This window comes from Phoca vitulina, unplaced genomic scaffold (genome assembly GCF_004348235.1).
Source record: "Phoca vitulina isolate PV1807 unplaced genomic scaffold, GSC_HSeal_1.0 scaffold23, whole genome shotgun sequence".
In the NCBI taxonomy this organism is placed as follows: domain Eukaryota; kingdom Metazoa; phylum Chordata; class Mammalia; order Carnivora; family Phocidae; genus Phoca; species Phoca vitulina.
Genome location: NW_022589726.1, coordinates 4,636,565 through 4,651,969, shown reverse-complemented (window position 1 = coordinate 4,651,969; position 15,405 = coordinate 4,636,565). Strand labels below are relative to the sequence as shown.

Genomic DNA, 15,405 nt, shown 5'->3' with positions numbered 1-15,405 from the left:
TTAAAGTAATTTCAATATTGAATTCAGTTGGTTATTCTCATGGTATACCTTGATAAACCTTTGATGGCGTTCTCTATCAACTAAATGCTTTATGGTTTTGCCTTTCACATTTTCTCAAATCTCCTAGTAGTTGATTTTTGTTACAGGTATGGGATATGAATTCACTCTTTCCATCTGTTTATTAAAATTGTTCTTCATTTCTTCCCTGATATGTGAAATTTCCTATGTCATAAATCAAGTTTTCATATATAGGTAGTTTTATTTCTGTACTCTCTCTTCTGTACCACTGATCTTTTGTCTACCTCTGAATCATTACTGTACTATCTTAGTTATCTCAGATGCTCAGTTCTATTTCTTGTCTTGTTCATGACCTCAAAAAAATGCTTTCAAATTTCACCATTTAAAATGATACTTGTCATTTTTTTAAATGATGGTCTTTACCAAATTAAAGAAGTTTCATTCTATTCTTACCTGGCTAGGACTTTTATCTCTTCATTTTAAATCATGAATAGATGTTGAACTATATTGAAAGGCTTTTGTATAACTTCAGCAATGATTAAAATGTTTTCCCCTTAATTTGTTGATGTAGTCAGTTACATTGATTTTCAGATTAGGTTAATTAAGCATTGCTGGGATAAGCCCAATTTAGTCATGTATGGATTATCTTTTTTTATAAATTATTGGATCTGGTTTGCTTACATTTTGTTTAGGATTTTTATATTAGAGTTCATGAGTCAGATTGGCTTTTAATTTTCCATTCTCATATTATCCTGATCAGGTTTTTAACATATCTTTTTAAATTAGTTGTGTTAAAATATACCTATTATAAAGTTTACCATCTTACCCATTTTTAAGTGTATGGTTTAGTGTAGTGTTAAGTATATTCACATTGGTTGTGAAGCTAATCTCCAGAACTTTTTCATCTTGCAAAACTGAAACTCTATACCCATTAAACACTCTTCATCTCCTCCTCCCCATCACCCTGGCAACCACCATTCTTTCTATTTTTATGAGTTTGACTACTGTAGATACCTCCTAGGAGTGAAATCATACCGTATTTATCTCTTTGTGCCTGGCTTTTCACTTAGCATGATGTTGTAGCATGTACCGAAATTTCCTTTTTAAGGCTGAATAATATACCATTGTATGTATAAACATTTTGTTATCTGCTCATCTGTTAGTGGACAAGTATGTTGCTTCCACCTTCTGGCTATTGTGAATAATGCTGCTATGAACATGTATGTACAAATATCTCTTCTACTTGCTTCTTTAAATTCTTTTGGATATAGACCCAGAATTGGTATTGCTGATAATGTGGTAATTCTATTTTTAATTTTTTAAGGAACTGCAATCCTGTTTTTCATAGCAGCTACACCATTTATGTTCCCACCAGCAGTACAGAAGGGTTCCAATTTTTCCATATACTTGCCAACACTTATTTCCGTTTTTTTTTTTAAGATTTATTTATTTGAGGAAAAGAGAGTGTGCGTGTGTGTGCACACAAGCGGGGGAGGGCAGAGGGATAGGGAGAGAAACAGACCCCCTGCTGAGAGCAGAGCCCGCTGTGGGGCTTGGGGCTCCATCTCAGGACCCTGAGATCAGGACCTGAGCCGAAATCATGAGTCAGATGCTGAACCGACTGAAGCCGCCCAGGCACCCCTATTTTCTGTTTTTTTTTTTTTTTTGATAGTAGCCATCCTAATGGTTGTGAAGTAATATCTCATTGTAGTTTTGATTTGCATTTCCTTAGTAACTAGTGTTGTTGAGGATCTTTCCATATAATGGTTGGCCATTTGTGTATTTTCTTGGAGAAATGTCTGTTCAAGTCCTTTGCCCATTGATCAGGTTACTTGTGTAGTTGTTACTGTTGTTGCTAAGTTGTAGGAATTCTTTATGTATTCTGGATATCAACACCCTTATCAGATATATGATTTGTAAATATTTTCTCCTATGTCATAGGTTGCCTTTTCAGGCTGTTAATTATTTCCTTTGGTGCATAGAAGTTTTTAATTTTGATGTAGTTCAATTTATCTGTTTTTACTTTTTGTTGCCTGTGTTTTGGTATCATAGCCAAGAAATTATTGTCAAATCCAGTATCATGAATCTTTACCCCTAGCTTTTTTCTGAGAGTATTATACTTTTAGGTCTTATATTTAGGACTTTATTTTGAGTTAATTTTTGAATAAACTGTAAGGTAAGGGTCCAAGTTCATTCTTTTGCATGTGGATATCTCGTTATCTCAGCACCATTTGTTGAAACCACAGTCCTTTCCTCCATTGAATGGTGTTGGCATCCTTTATCCTGGTTGGATTTTGATATGAATTAGAAAGTGTTTTTCTTTTTTACTATTCTCTAGAAGAATTTGTTTAAAATTGTAATTTTTAAATTTTTTAAAATTTGTTGTTCCTCCACCATTTGGTGGGACTTACCTGTAAAACTGTCTGGGTTTGATGATTTTTTTTTAGTGGAAAGATTTTAAACTGTAACTGTTTGATTTTTTTTTTTTTAAGATCTATTTATTTGAGAGAGAGCGAGCGAGAGAGAGAGCATGAGCGGGGAAGAGAGGGAGAAAGCGGTTCTCGTTGCAGGGATCATGATCTGAGCCAAAGGCAGACATTTAACCTACTGAGCCACCCAGGCGCCCCACTGTTCGATTTTTTTAATAATTATTTTTCTGTTTAGATTCTCTATTTCTTATTTTTAAATGCTCAGTTGATTTATTTGCCCTTTAAAAACTGATATATAATTCACATATAAAATTCACCCCTTTAAAATGTAAAATTCAGTTTTTTTTTAATATTCCCAAAATTGTATAACCATCTCCAATATCTAATTCTAGAACATTTCATCATCCTCAAAAGAAGCCCTGTACCCATTAGCAATCACTCTCTATTCTCCCTTACCCCATCCCTGACCACCAGTTATCTACTTTCTCTATAGATTTGCCTATTCTGGGCATTTCCTATAAATAGAAATATATAATATGTGGCCTTTTTTGTCTAGGATCTTTCACTTAGTGTAATGTTTTCAAAGTTTGTTCACATTGTAGTCAGTATCAGTACATCTTTCCGTTTTTGTCAGAATATTATTACATTGTGTGGATATACCACATTTTGTTTATGCATTAATCAGGTGACACACATTTGGACCGTTTCTATTTTTTGGCTATTATGAATACTGCTATGAATCTCCAAATACAAGTTTTTGTGTGCACAGATTTTTCAGTTATTTTGGTTATGTATCTAGGAATAGAATTGCTGGGCTCATATGGTAACGCTATATTTAACCTTTTTAGGATCTGCCAAACTGTTTTCCGAAGCAGTTGCACCATTTTACAGTCCCACAAACAGTGTGTGAGGGTTCTAGTGTCTCCATATCCTGGCCAACACTTGTTATTGTCTGTCCTTTTGATTATAGCCGTCCTAGTGGGTGTGAAGTGGAATCTGTGGTTTTGATGTGCATTTTCCTAATGACTAGTGATGTTGAGTATCTTTTCCTGTGCTTATTGGCCATTTGTATAACTTCTTTGGAAAAATATATACTTAAAGCTTTTGTCCATTTTAAAATTGAGTTGTCTTTTTATTGTTGAGTTGTAAGAGTTCTGTATATATTCTGGATTCCAGATGCTTTCTCCAGCTCTTTGGATTGTCTTTTCATTTTATTTCACTGTGTCCTTTGAAGCACAAAAGTTTTTTATTTTGATGAAGTCCAGTTTATCTGTTTTTTCTTTTGTTGTTTGTGATTTTGGTATCATATCAAAGAAACTTTTGCCTAAAGGTCATGAAGATTTGTGTGCTAGGAGTTTTATGGTTTTAGCTCTTACATTTAGGTCTTTGATCCATTTTGAGTTAATTTTTATATATAGTATAAGGTAGAGGTCCCAATTTATTATTTTGCAATTGGAAATCCAGTTGTCCCAGCACCATGTGTTGAAGAGACCATTCTCACATCAAATTATCTAGGCTCCCTTTTTGACTATAAATACATGGATTTATTTTTGGTTTCTCAATTCTGTTTCATTTGATCTATATTTCTCTTCTAGCCAGTACCACTCTTGGTGATTTGATGCTTGATGACAGTAGCTTTATGGTGAGTTTTGAAATTGGAAAGTGTGAGTTCTAAATCTTTTTGATTCATTTTTAATAGATTGTATTTTCTAAAAACTTTAAAAAAGTCTTTCCAAACTTTCAAATTTGTTGCCATAAAATTGTCCACAGTATCCTCTTATCAGCTTAATCTCTATAACATCTGTAATCATGTTTCCTTCCTTTTTTTTTTTAGTTTTTCTTTTTCCCAATTAGTTTTTCCAGAGGTTTATAATTTTAATTACTCTTTCAGAGAATGAACTTCTAGTTTATCATCTTGTAAATATTTTATGTCCTTTTAGGTCCTGCTATTTATTATTTCTTTCTACTTTCTCAGAACTTTTAGGTTTTTGTTTTTTTCTGTCCTTTTACAAGGACTTGAATTTGGATTTTTAGTGTTTAAATTTGCCTCTAAGTGTCATTTGAGCCTCCTTCCTACAAGTTTTGATATACAGTATTTTTGTTTTTTTTCATTAAAAAAATAACTCTTATTTGCCTCATGAATTATTTAAAAGTGTATACTTAATTTGAAAATATTTAACTTATAAATACAATTTTTGTGATAGTGTTCCAAGTTGATTTCATTACAGTCAGAGACCATAATATTGTAATTTGTAGAGACTAACTTTAAGACCTAGCATATGGCTAGTTTTCATGAATGTTCCATATACATTTGGAAAGAATGTGAGATCAGTTTAGTATAGTGCTACATATATGTTCATGAGCTTGTTAACTGTTCTACTCACATCTTTCATGGTTTGCCTAGGTTTTGTTTGGATTTGGGTTTGGTTTTATTTTGGGACTTCCCTATCAGTTTGTCTGCTGAGAAAGGCATACTAATGCCTCTCACCTGATGGTAGGTTTGGCATTTTCTCCTCTAGATGTGGTAATTTTTGTTTTATGTATTTTGAGTCTGTGCTATTAAGTACTTACATTTTGAATTGTTTTTCTGTTAAGTCAAACTTTTTGTTGGTATGAAAGGCTGTATCCAAAACTTTTTTGCCTTATGGTTTTGTTATTATTGTGGTTGGCTGTTTTCTTGGATTAATGTATCTGTTCTAGCTTTCTTTTGGTTAATAGTATTTTTCATCCTTTAGCTTTTCATTGATCCTATATTTTAGTTTGTGTCTTGTAAAGAGGGTATGGTTAAATTGTGTTTTTGTTCTGAATGACAATATTTTTTACTGGAATTTTAGTCAGTTGTGATACTGGTAGATTTAGATTTATTTCTGATGTGGTCTATTTGTCCTACTCCCCTTTTCTTCCTATTCTTCCAATCTTTTGTTTAGAGTTATGTTTGAAGCCTTTATGTAGGCATGTTTTCTCATTTCAATCCCCCTACCTTGCACACATGCACTCTTGTTTGTAAATTAATATGTTATTTATTCTTTCAGTGGTTGCTCTAGCTTTTTTAAGAAGTCCTTTCTAAAAGGAAGAGTTTAAATCAGTATCTTTAATCTATTGTTGAATAATGTAATAACTTAAAATGCTCTGATTGTCCTTCTTCCAGAAATCTATAACACCGTTGTCTATTATTTTAGTTTTAACATATTTATCTCTTGCATACATAAAAAAATTTTAGACAGATTATTGTTTTAGGTAGTTGATCTTTGTTTACATTTGTTTACTGTTTTCTTGGCTCATTATCTGAGACCTTCCATATGAAATAATTTTTTTCTACCTGAAGTACATCCTTTAGATTTTTTTTTTAATGAAAGTCTTTTGGTGAAGCTGGACGACAGTGGTTTTTTTTTTAATCTGAAAATGTCTTTATTTCATCTGCATTCTTGAAAGATAATTTCACTGTGTATTGAATTCTAAGTTTTCTCATCACATTTGAAGACATTATTTTAGTGTTTTGACTGCCACTGTTGCTGTTGAGAAATAAAATTGCCCTCCCTTTGTAAATAATCTTTTATTTGACTGTTTTTTAAACCTTTTCCCCTCCTTTGGTGTTCCTAGTTTTATAGAATGTATTGAAGGTTTTTTTTTTAACTTTATTTTTTATTATTTATGACTCTGCTTGGGATTCTTTGGGCATCGTGAATCTGAGGATGTCTTTGAATAATTATGTTAAATTCTTGACCATTATTTCTCTGAGTAATGCCCATTATTTTCTTTGTTTTCTCCTTCTGTAACACTTTTTTCCCCTTCAGAGGACAGTTTTCCTTCAGAACTTAAGTACTCAGCTTCTTATGTGGACTTTGGCAAAGGTCCATGGGGCAGCATCTCTAAGTCTAAATTAGGGTGGGGATGTTTGGTCCTTCCATGCATCATGAGAATAATCTTGATTTTCTTGTTGTGAATGGTACAGTTCACACAGTAATATAGTTCTACGTACAGTTTGGGAACTATATCGGTACTGAAAACACTCACTTTGGAAATGTCTGATGCCTCCACTGTTTCCAATGATGAACTTTTTTTTTTTTTTTAAGATTTTATTCACTTGTTTGTCAGAGAGAGAGAGAGAGCACAAGCAGGGGGAGCGGCAGGCGGAGGGAGAAGCAGGGTCCCTGCTGAGCAAGGAGCCTGATGTGGGACTTGATCCCAGGACTTCGGGATCATGACCTGAGCTTAAGGCAGACGCTTAACCGACTGAATCACCCAGGTGTCCCCAATGATGAACTTCTTAATGACCTTGTCCTTTGCAAGCATTGGGTGCAGTTAATGTAGCAAGTAGGCTGTATATGGCTGCAGCCCTTTTTGACACAACCATTGTACCTTCTTTTCATGGTCATCTTGGAAACAAGGGCTCTATAATTCTGATGACGTATATTAGGCCTTCTTAATCTATTTTCCATGTTTCTTACCCATGTTCATCTTTTTCCTTCTCTACAAATTCATTTAAGAGCTTGCTTGTAGTTATAAATTCTTACAGGAGATATTTTTCTTCCTTCTGCCAGCACCAAGGTCAAGGAGGCAAGTGTGCTTGTTCTCAGCTTCTGCTAAGTAGGTTTACCGTTCATTCAGCTCTACTTTGCAGGTGTAGCCTTTTGGATTTTCAGCTACACACAAAGTTCTTTGATTACATTCCCCATATTGGAGAGTCTCTGGGTATACAGTCTGTCTCCAGCACCAGCACTGTAGTTTTCAAAGTAGTGTTATGAGGTGACCTGAAAGTCAAGAGCCACCTTCCAGAGCTTCTGTGTACATTTGTGCCAAATTAGGAAATTTAAAAATACTAAAGAAATGTTTATACAGCATTCTAGATTTAGGCAATAGATCCAGTCTGGGTATCTAACCTACCATGTGGCCAGAAATGGAAATCCTTGATCCATTTCAAATAAACGTACATTTAGGTAAGATTTATGTAATAAATATGGCACAGAATTCCCACCAGCAGGCATCCATTAAATAAAGTTCCTAACTCTATAAGTTTGGATAATTCATTCCTTTTTTTGTGTGTAAGCTAAAATAAAATGTTTAAGGTACACACACCCCCCCCCCCCCGCAACACTTAATTTTCTGATTTAACCAACTTAAGGTCTGTTTTAAATTGGACAAGATGGGTTTTCCTGAACTTGCTTAATATCTGTGGCAGTGGAAAGAGTACTGCTTCCTTTAGGTAGGGAGCCCTTGTGTGAGCAGCAGTAAGATAGGGGAAAAGGGGAGTATACCCAGGTATTCTGAACTAGTGAAAGAACAGTTGTACCATTCATCTCCCCTTCAGTGCAGATGACTCGTAGTAAGTTGGGGGCAGCATTATAGGCCACCTTTGTCTTACAAATTGATTGTTACAAGAAGTTTGTTAGACTGTTGGAACAGATGTGTGAGGGCACACCAAGCATGACCACATTTAATATGAAACATAAAAGAAAATCTTGCTTAGGATTTTGACCCTCATTTTTTTCTTTTAGAAAAAGTGATCCTGGTAGCACCTTATTCTTGCAGAGGCTTCCTCTTTCTGGGCTACTGCAGCTTCATTTTTCCTTGAGGCCAGGAAGCTAGTCCCTTTTCGGCTACTTGGATCTCCCAAAACAGCCTTAAAGCTTACTTTTCTGTTGAGAGAAACCTCTGAAAAGATTTATCTTCTCTGAAACTATTAATATTGATACGTTTTTTTTTCTTCTTTTGTTTATTAACATGGAGAATTATTTTGGTTTTTCTAATGTTAAACCAACCTTTGACGTTGTTTGCTAGTATTTTTGTACCAGTGTTCATGAAGGACGTCAGCCTCTAATTTTCTTTTGTTGTGCTGTGCTTGGAATCAAGGTTATACAAGTCTCAAAATGAGTTAGAGAGGGTATCTTTATTTTCTGGAATATGTTGTGTAAAATTATTTCTTAATTGTGTGTTTGACAGAATTCATCTGTGAAGCCATCTAGGCCTAGAATTTCTTTATGGGAGGATTTTTTGACTCCTGATTGAATATTTTAAGATTTGAAGGCTATTCATATTTTTGCTTCCTCTTAAATTAGATTAGGCAAGTTAATTTTTTCTAGGAATTTATCTATTTCATCTAAAATCTCTAATTTTTTGGTATGATATTATTGTAATATTATCTTATTCTTGGAATATGTAATTTTGAGCAGTTTTCAAACTGTTCTGTGGACCTATGTGGGTCCCCGAGATCAGGTGGTCTGGGAGGTCAAAACTATTTTCTTTTTTTTTTTTTTTAAAGATTTTATTTATTTATTTGACAGAGAGAGACATAGCGAGAGCAGGAACACAAGCAGGGGGAGTGGGAGAGGGAGAAGCAGGCTTCCCGCCGAGCAGGGAGCCCGATGTGGGGCTCGATCCCAGGACCCTGGGATCATGACCTGAGCCGAAGGCAGACGCTTAACGACTGAGCCACCCAGGCGCCAAAACTATTTTCATAATAAAGATTTTTTTTTTCTTTTCTACTGTGTTGACATTTGCAGTGATGCTCTAAAAGCAATGGTGAATAAAACTGCTACCACCTTAACACAAATTAAGGCAGTGGCACCAAACTGATGTATTATATTTTTCATTGCCATACATTCATAGTTTTGTTTTTTTTTTTTTAAATCCAGTTTTATTTAAGAATGACCTGATGTGGGGTGCCTGGGTGGCTCAGTCAGTTAAGTGTCTGCCTTCGGCTCAGGTCATGATCCCAGAGCCCTGGGATCGAGTCCTTCATTGGGCTCCCTGCTCAGCCTTTCCCACTGCCCGTCCCCCGCTTTTAAAAAAAAAGAATGTCCTTGATGAAGTAATACAAATATTAATTTCTTTTTTTTAAGATTTTATTTATTTATTTGAGAGAGAGGGAAGGTGAGAGAGAGAGAGAGAAATCACAAGCATGAGGGAGGGTTAAAGGGATAAGCACAGTCCCTGCGGAGCAGGGAGCCCGATGCGGGACTCGATCCCAGGACCCCAGGATCATGACATGAGCCGAAGGCAGACGCTTAGTGGACTGAGCCACCCAGGCGCCCAAAAATATTAATTTCATTAGATCTTGACTTTGAGTACTCGTCCTGTGTACTGAAACATGATCATCATCTTCAGAAAAAGTGCTTGCTCAACCGAGATGTGAGCTGAACTAGCTGCTTTTTTCTGTAACACCTCCTTTTTTCCCCCTTGAATAAACAGGTTAGGCAAACTTCAATTATTTGAACTTATGTATTTGACATTTGTTTTTCTCAAAAATGAACTAAGTGGGACTAACACTTCAAGAAAAACAGTTGTATTTGTAAACGATCTTAAAAAAAAAAAATTTCAAGTAAGATTTAGAATTTTGAAAAACTTGAACCTAATACTGTGAGCTTGACAGCTTCGCAGATACTTAAAGGCTTTTCTTGTGAAGTGGGTAATGATATTAAAGAATGTGATTTTCTTTTTCTTCATATTATATTCTGAATTGTGTCAATTTGGAACACCTGCATAACTCAGTGAATTAGTATTTTCCAGATGACCAATGTGTAATGATACTAAATCACATATGGGTAAAAGATCCATTCTAAGTGCAAGATAAATCAATGGATTTTAATGTAATAGAACATGAAAAGTTCATTGGTACAGTTTTAGAATTCATAGTGTAGCCTTCAGGAAACTACCATTTGTTGAGTTCAGGTGTAGTTTCAAGAATATCAGCAGTTATTTGAAATAATTATTAAAATATTATCTTTCCCAACCGTATATCTGTTGTGAGGCTAGATTTTCTTCATACGCTTATATACTTTAACCAAAACAGCATATTGCAGAATCAGTCTTAAGAATCTAGCTGTCCTCTAGAAAGCCAGAAATTACAGATATTTACAGAAATATAGTGTCGCTTGTCTTAATCAAGTTTTTTGGAAAATAAGTTTTTTTTAAACAGTTTTTTTTCCATATAGATGTAATTTATATTAACACATCATAAGCTTATCCTTTTAAATAAACTAATAAATATTTTAAACATTTCTCACATTTAACTTCTAATTTGGTAAATATCAATAGATAATAACTCAGGTAAAAGCTCTCTCAAATAATTTTTAAAAGTGTAAAGGGGTCCTGAGACCAGAAAGTTGCTGAACTGCTTGCTGACCTACAGAAATCATAATGACATTTCATTTGTATTTCTGACATTATGCATTTGTCCCTCTTTCCTTTTTCAAAAAAAAAAAAAACGACATGTCCCAATTTTATATTTTAAAAGATTTAGTCTCCTTTATGGTTTTCAGCTTATTTTCAAAATAAATCTCTAAAATGATGTTAAATGCATCTATAATTGCATTAACTGATTTTAAAACTCCGTAGGTCTAGTATAGTCTATGCATGAAAGTATTTCTATATTTTGTTATGCAAGTTATCCCAAAATAACATAAAATTCAGTTAAAAACAGGCCCTCCTGGAAGCAGTGACATCCCAGTAGCAAGAGCACACCTGGTTCCCAGATCTTGGTTTCTAATACAGCTCTCTATGAAAAGAAACGAGGGCTCCTTGGAGAAATGGCTGATTCAAGAACTGGGGCAAGCAATATGTAAGATCAGCATAGAGCATCTTGTAGTGCCAAAAATTAAGAAAGTGCTTAAATTCATAATGATGGGACTATGTTAGAGGGATATAGGAGCCAACTGAAAGAACTCCTAGTGGTGAAAGATGGACAAATTTGAGCAAGAAAATAAGTGTAAGGTACTATTGGATTATAACCCAAATTATAAAATAAATACCCATGGCTCCATATGGTTTAAATAAGTTGTTGAATAAATAAATGAATGGTGAAGAGACAAATCTCCTGTGCAAAAGAACTCCAAATAATATATGTTGATACTCCATCTTCAACAAGGTAGAGCATAACTCCTCACTCCTTGAGTGTGGGCTGTGCATAGTGACTTCCTGTTAAAGAGTACACTAATGAAAGGAGATTGGGAGGAGTAACTTTACAGTGGAGAAATCTGATAAACACTACCTTAGCCAGGTCAATAGTGATAAGTCCTATTGATAGTTTGTTCCAAAGGATATGCTGTGATGAAAATGGCACTTTACCTCCGTGGTCTTCCTCCCCAAAACCCATGACTCCAATCTAATCATGAGTAAAACACCAGAGAAATCACAGTAGAGGGACATTTTGCAAAATACTTGACCAGTATTCCCCAAAACTGTCAAGGTCATCAGAAACAAGGAAAATCTGAGAAACTGTAGCCAAAAGGAGCCTAAGGGGATATAACTAAATATAATATGATATCCTGAATAGGATCCTGCAACAAAAACATATTATGGGAAAACTAAGGGAATTTGAATAAAGTATGGATTTTAGTTAACAATTATATATCTATATTAGTTTATTAATTGTAGCAAATGTACCATACTAATGTAAGATGTTATTAACATGTAACACCAGCTGTGGAGTCAGTCTATGGGAATTCTGTACTATAGTCTCAATTTTTCTCTAAATCTGAAACTGTTTTAGAAATAAAGTTTATTAAAAAAAACCACTGAGTCCCTTAAGTATGTTTTTAAACCCAGAAATCATGTACTTAACAACTTATACCAGATTTTTGCTCATATTCCACTCTTAAATACATATTACTCCTGGAGCAACCCAAGTTTTTAAAAGTCTAGTAAAAGAGCAATTTGCTTGAGGGTGTTGCATAATTGGTTCTTATAAACAGACCCAACATTTATTATGTTGTATTTGATGCCAGCTTTTGGCCTACTCACAAATGGTAGAAAGTTGTATTTATTGATCTTATGTCCTTTTTAGTATCATTTTAAATTTTTTATCTTCAAATCAACAAAATTTTTATTAAAAAATATTGACCATACCTTTGAATGTATAATTTGTTACTTCTTAAAAGCCCTTTTTTTTTTTTTTTTTTTTAAGATTTTATTTATTTATTTGAGAGAGAGAGCATGAGAGGGGTTAGGGTCAGAGGGAGAAGCAGACCCCTTGCCGAGCAGGGAGCCCGATGCGGGACTCGATCCAGGGACTCCAGGATCATGACCTGAGCCGAAGGCAGTCGCTTAACCACCCAGGCGCCCTTAAAAGCCCTTTCTTATTCTTTGATATAATCTTAACCATATTTTTTAGGTAAAGATTTATTTATTTGAGAGAGAGTGTGCCCACGGGCGTGCAGGAGCTGGGGATGGGGGGCAGAGGTGGAGGGAGAGGGAAAGAATCTCAAGCAGATTTTCTGCTGAGTGCAGAGCCCTCTGCAGGGCTCCATCCTTCAACCCTGAGATCATGACTTGAACCGAAATCAAGAGTCTGTCACTAACCAACTGAGCTGCCCAGGCGTCTCAATCTTACCACATTTTTAATTAATTTTTTTATTTGAGTGTAGTTAACACACAATGTTATATTAGTTTGATCTTAACACATTTTTAATAATTTAAGGAGAGTACTGGTTTCAAACAGTAAGTAATTTATTTCCCTATTTTTCAGAATAAATTTGCCTTAGGCACTTGAATGGTGATTTGGTTATCTTTTTATTACTAAAACAAGTGTCACTGGGGCCATATATTAGGAAAACAGCGTTTATTGCCTCCAACCCACCTATTTTCTTGTTGGGGGGGTGGGGATGGGGACGGTGTACTGGATATTTTCCCCTAGTAGCATACTTAGTTTTGACAAAATAGACATATTAATTTGTAGCATTTTAATTAAAAACTGAAAATGTGCATGCTAACAAACCTAATCTTAAGCAATTGCAACCCTGTCAACAAGAGGAACAAAGCCTTATTTTGTTAACTTTACTTTTGCTTATTTGTAGATGGAAGAAAAAGAGGAGCTCTTTTGTCCTTTGAATTTTTAAGCAGATTTTTGAGTCAGCTAGTATAAAGAAAGAAAATATTTGAAGAAGCTAGTATTAATAGCTAAATCATTTCAGTAGCCTGTGATATTCCAAACTTACGCTTTCCACTTACATAATCGTATTCCTCTTTTAGCAGAAATATCTACCAAATAACAAGACCAAAGAAATACCAAATAATTAGACCAAAGATATTGGTATTGAAATTGCATATGGCAGGTAATTCAGGTGTTATTCAAAGAAAATACTAATTTATTAGGCATCTTTTAAGGTTAAAAATTACAAGAGCTTAGGGAAAGGTTTAGGATCAGAAATCCAACATAAATAGTAGTCTCAATCCTCAGAAGTCTATTCATCTTCACCTAGGTCTGTGCCAAGATTGTAGAACTTCAAAGAGTGACATAGCTTGGTGGAAATAGTACAGCTTGGATAATGATTTTTGAGGCAAATGAGTTGCCCAGTTAGACTCTTCAGGTATCACATCTGCTACAGCTGCAATCCAAATGAGTCTTTGAATCTATGTAGTATGAGAAGGAGGATATCTGGTGCCACCTAAGTCTTGTGAGTATACTTGCTCACTTTGACAGCCCAGGGATAACACGGCTTCTGAGAGAAATTTTGTAACACCGTATGCTAAATTTTAAAGCATTTTCCATGAAATAACTGTCAGGGTTCAGACCAATCTAAGTAATAAATTTTGAGCTCCATTTTAAAATGTAATCTTAATAACGATTAAGTAACATGTTAATTAGTAAAAATATATGATTATTTGGTTGTAGTTTTATTGATATGTTTTTATATTGAAGAAATTCAGGGGCAAAATTTATCAGTAAGTATGTTGTGATTGTGAAACATTACCTAGTACCTATTTATTCATTCAACTGAAACTTATTGAGCATTTAGTATGTCAGTCTGGCACTGTTTGGACACTGGGGATATAGCAGTGAAGAAAACAAAGTCTTTGCCCTCCTATGGAGTTTATATTTTGTGGTGTCTATGAAGGATAGCAACAGGGACTCCAAAAACGAGTCAATATGTAGCATGCTAGTTGGTAATAAGAAGTCATTTGAGAATAATATAGCAGTATAAGGGAAAAAAGGGAGTACCATTGTGACACAGGGGTTTACCTATTTCATATAAGGTGCTCAGGAAAGTCCTCTCATAAATTGATCTGTGAGTAAAGACCAGAAACAAGTGAGGGAGCAAAGGTAACTGTAGGAAGACGGTTTCAGATAGGACAGCAGTTACAAAGGCCTGAAGTAGGAACATGCTTAGTGTCTTTCAGAAACAGCCAAGAGGCCAGTGTGGTTGAACAGATTGGGGTCGGGGGGAGAATTAGTACATGAGATCAGTAGTGGAGCGGGAAGGAAGGGCAGGAAACAATACTAAAATATGTGGGATCTTGTAGTGCAGGCCATTAAAAAGTCTTTAATTTTTTACTTGTAGGGGAATAGAAGGAGACATGCAAGGTTTTGTCGGGAAAAGTTGTGAACAACTTTGAGATGGGCAAAAAATGATGAGCATGTTTTTATATTGCTCATCCATCGGGTTTATCTCTGTCTCATTTTCTTTGAGTTACTTTACAATTCTGTAATCTGTAGAAAACTGCTAAAAACGTAAACAATTCTCATTCATAGGAGTGCAAATTAATTGTGTCCGGCGGAATACAGTTGATTATTGCCCTGTGAATGTACCCATTTTACATCTATTTGTAAATTCACACCAGAATTCCTTATTCTTTGTGTGTGTGTGGGTCTTGGAATTTTTCTTTGAACCAGTTGTAACATTTTAATGACTCCCTTATTAGTGAATGACTTAAATAATATCTTGGACATATATTTATTTTACTTTGTGTATGAGTCATGATTTTTTATCGTTAAAAAAATTCAGTAACACTTTTTTTTATTTTTTTATTTTTTTTTATTTTTTTTTTTTAAAGATTTTATTTATTTATTTGAGAGAGAGAGAATGAGAGAGAACACATGAGAGGGGGGAGGGTCAGAGGGAGAAGCAGACTCCCTGCCGAGCAGGGAGCCTGATGCGGGACTCGATCCAGGGACTCCAGGATCATGACCTGAGCCGAAGGCAGTCGCTTAACCAACTGAGCCACCCAGGCGCCCCTCAGTAAC

General features: G+C 34.9%; 1 protein-coding gene across 5 annotated transcripts in view; it reads left to right on the top strand.

Moving 5' to 3' along the window:
* FRS2 (fibroblast growth factor receptor substrate 2) overlaps positions 1–15,405 on the top strand; it is a 111,314-nt gene that overhangs the window by 56,215 nt on the left and 39,694 nt on the right. The window contains exon 3 of one of the 5 annotated variants that reach the window (XM_032421129.1): positions 4,043–4,089. The exons of the other annotated variants lie outside the window; for them this stretch is intronic. The gene's annotated coding sequence lies outside the window, so the exon portion shown is untranslated. The remainder of the gene's footprint in view (positions 1–4,042; positions 4,090–15,405) is intronic. 5 annotated transcript variants of the gene reach the window in all.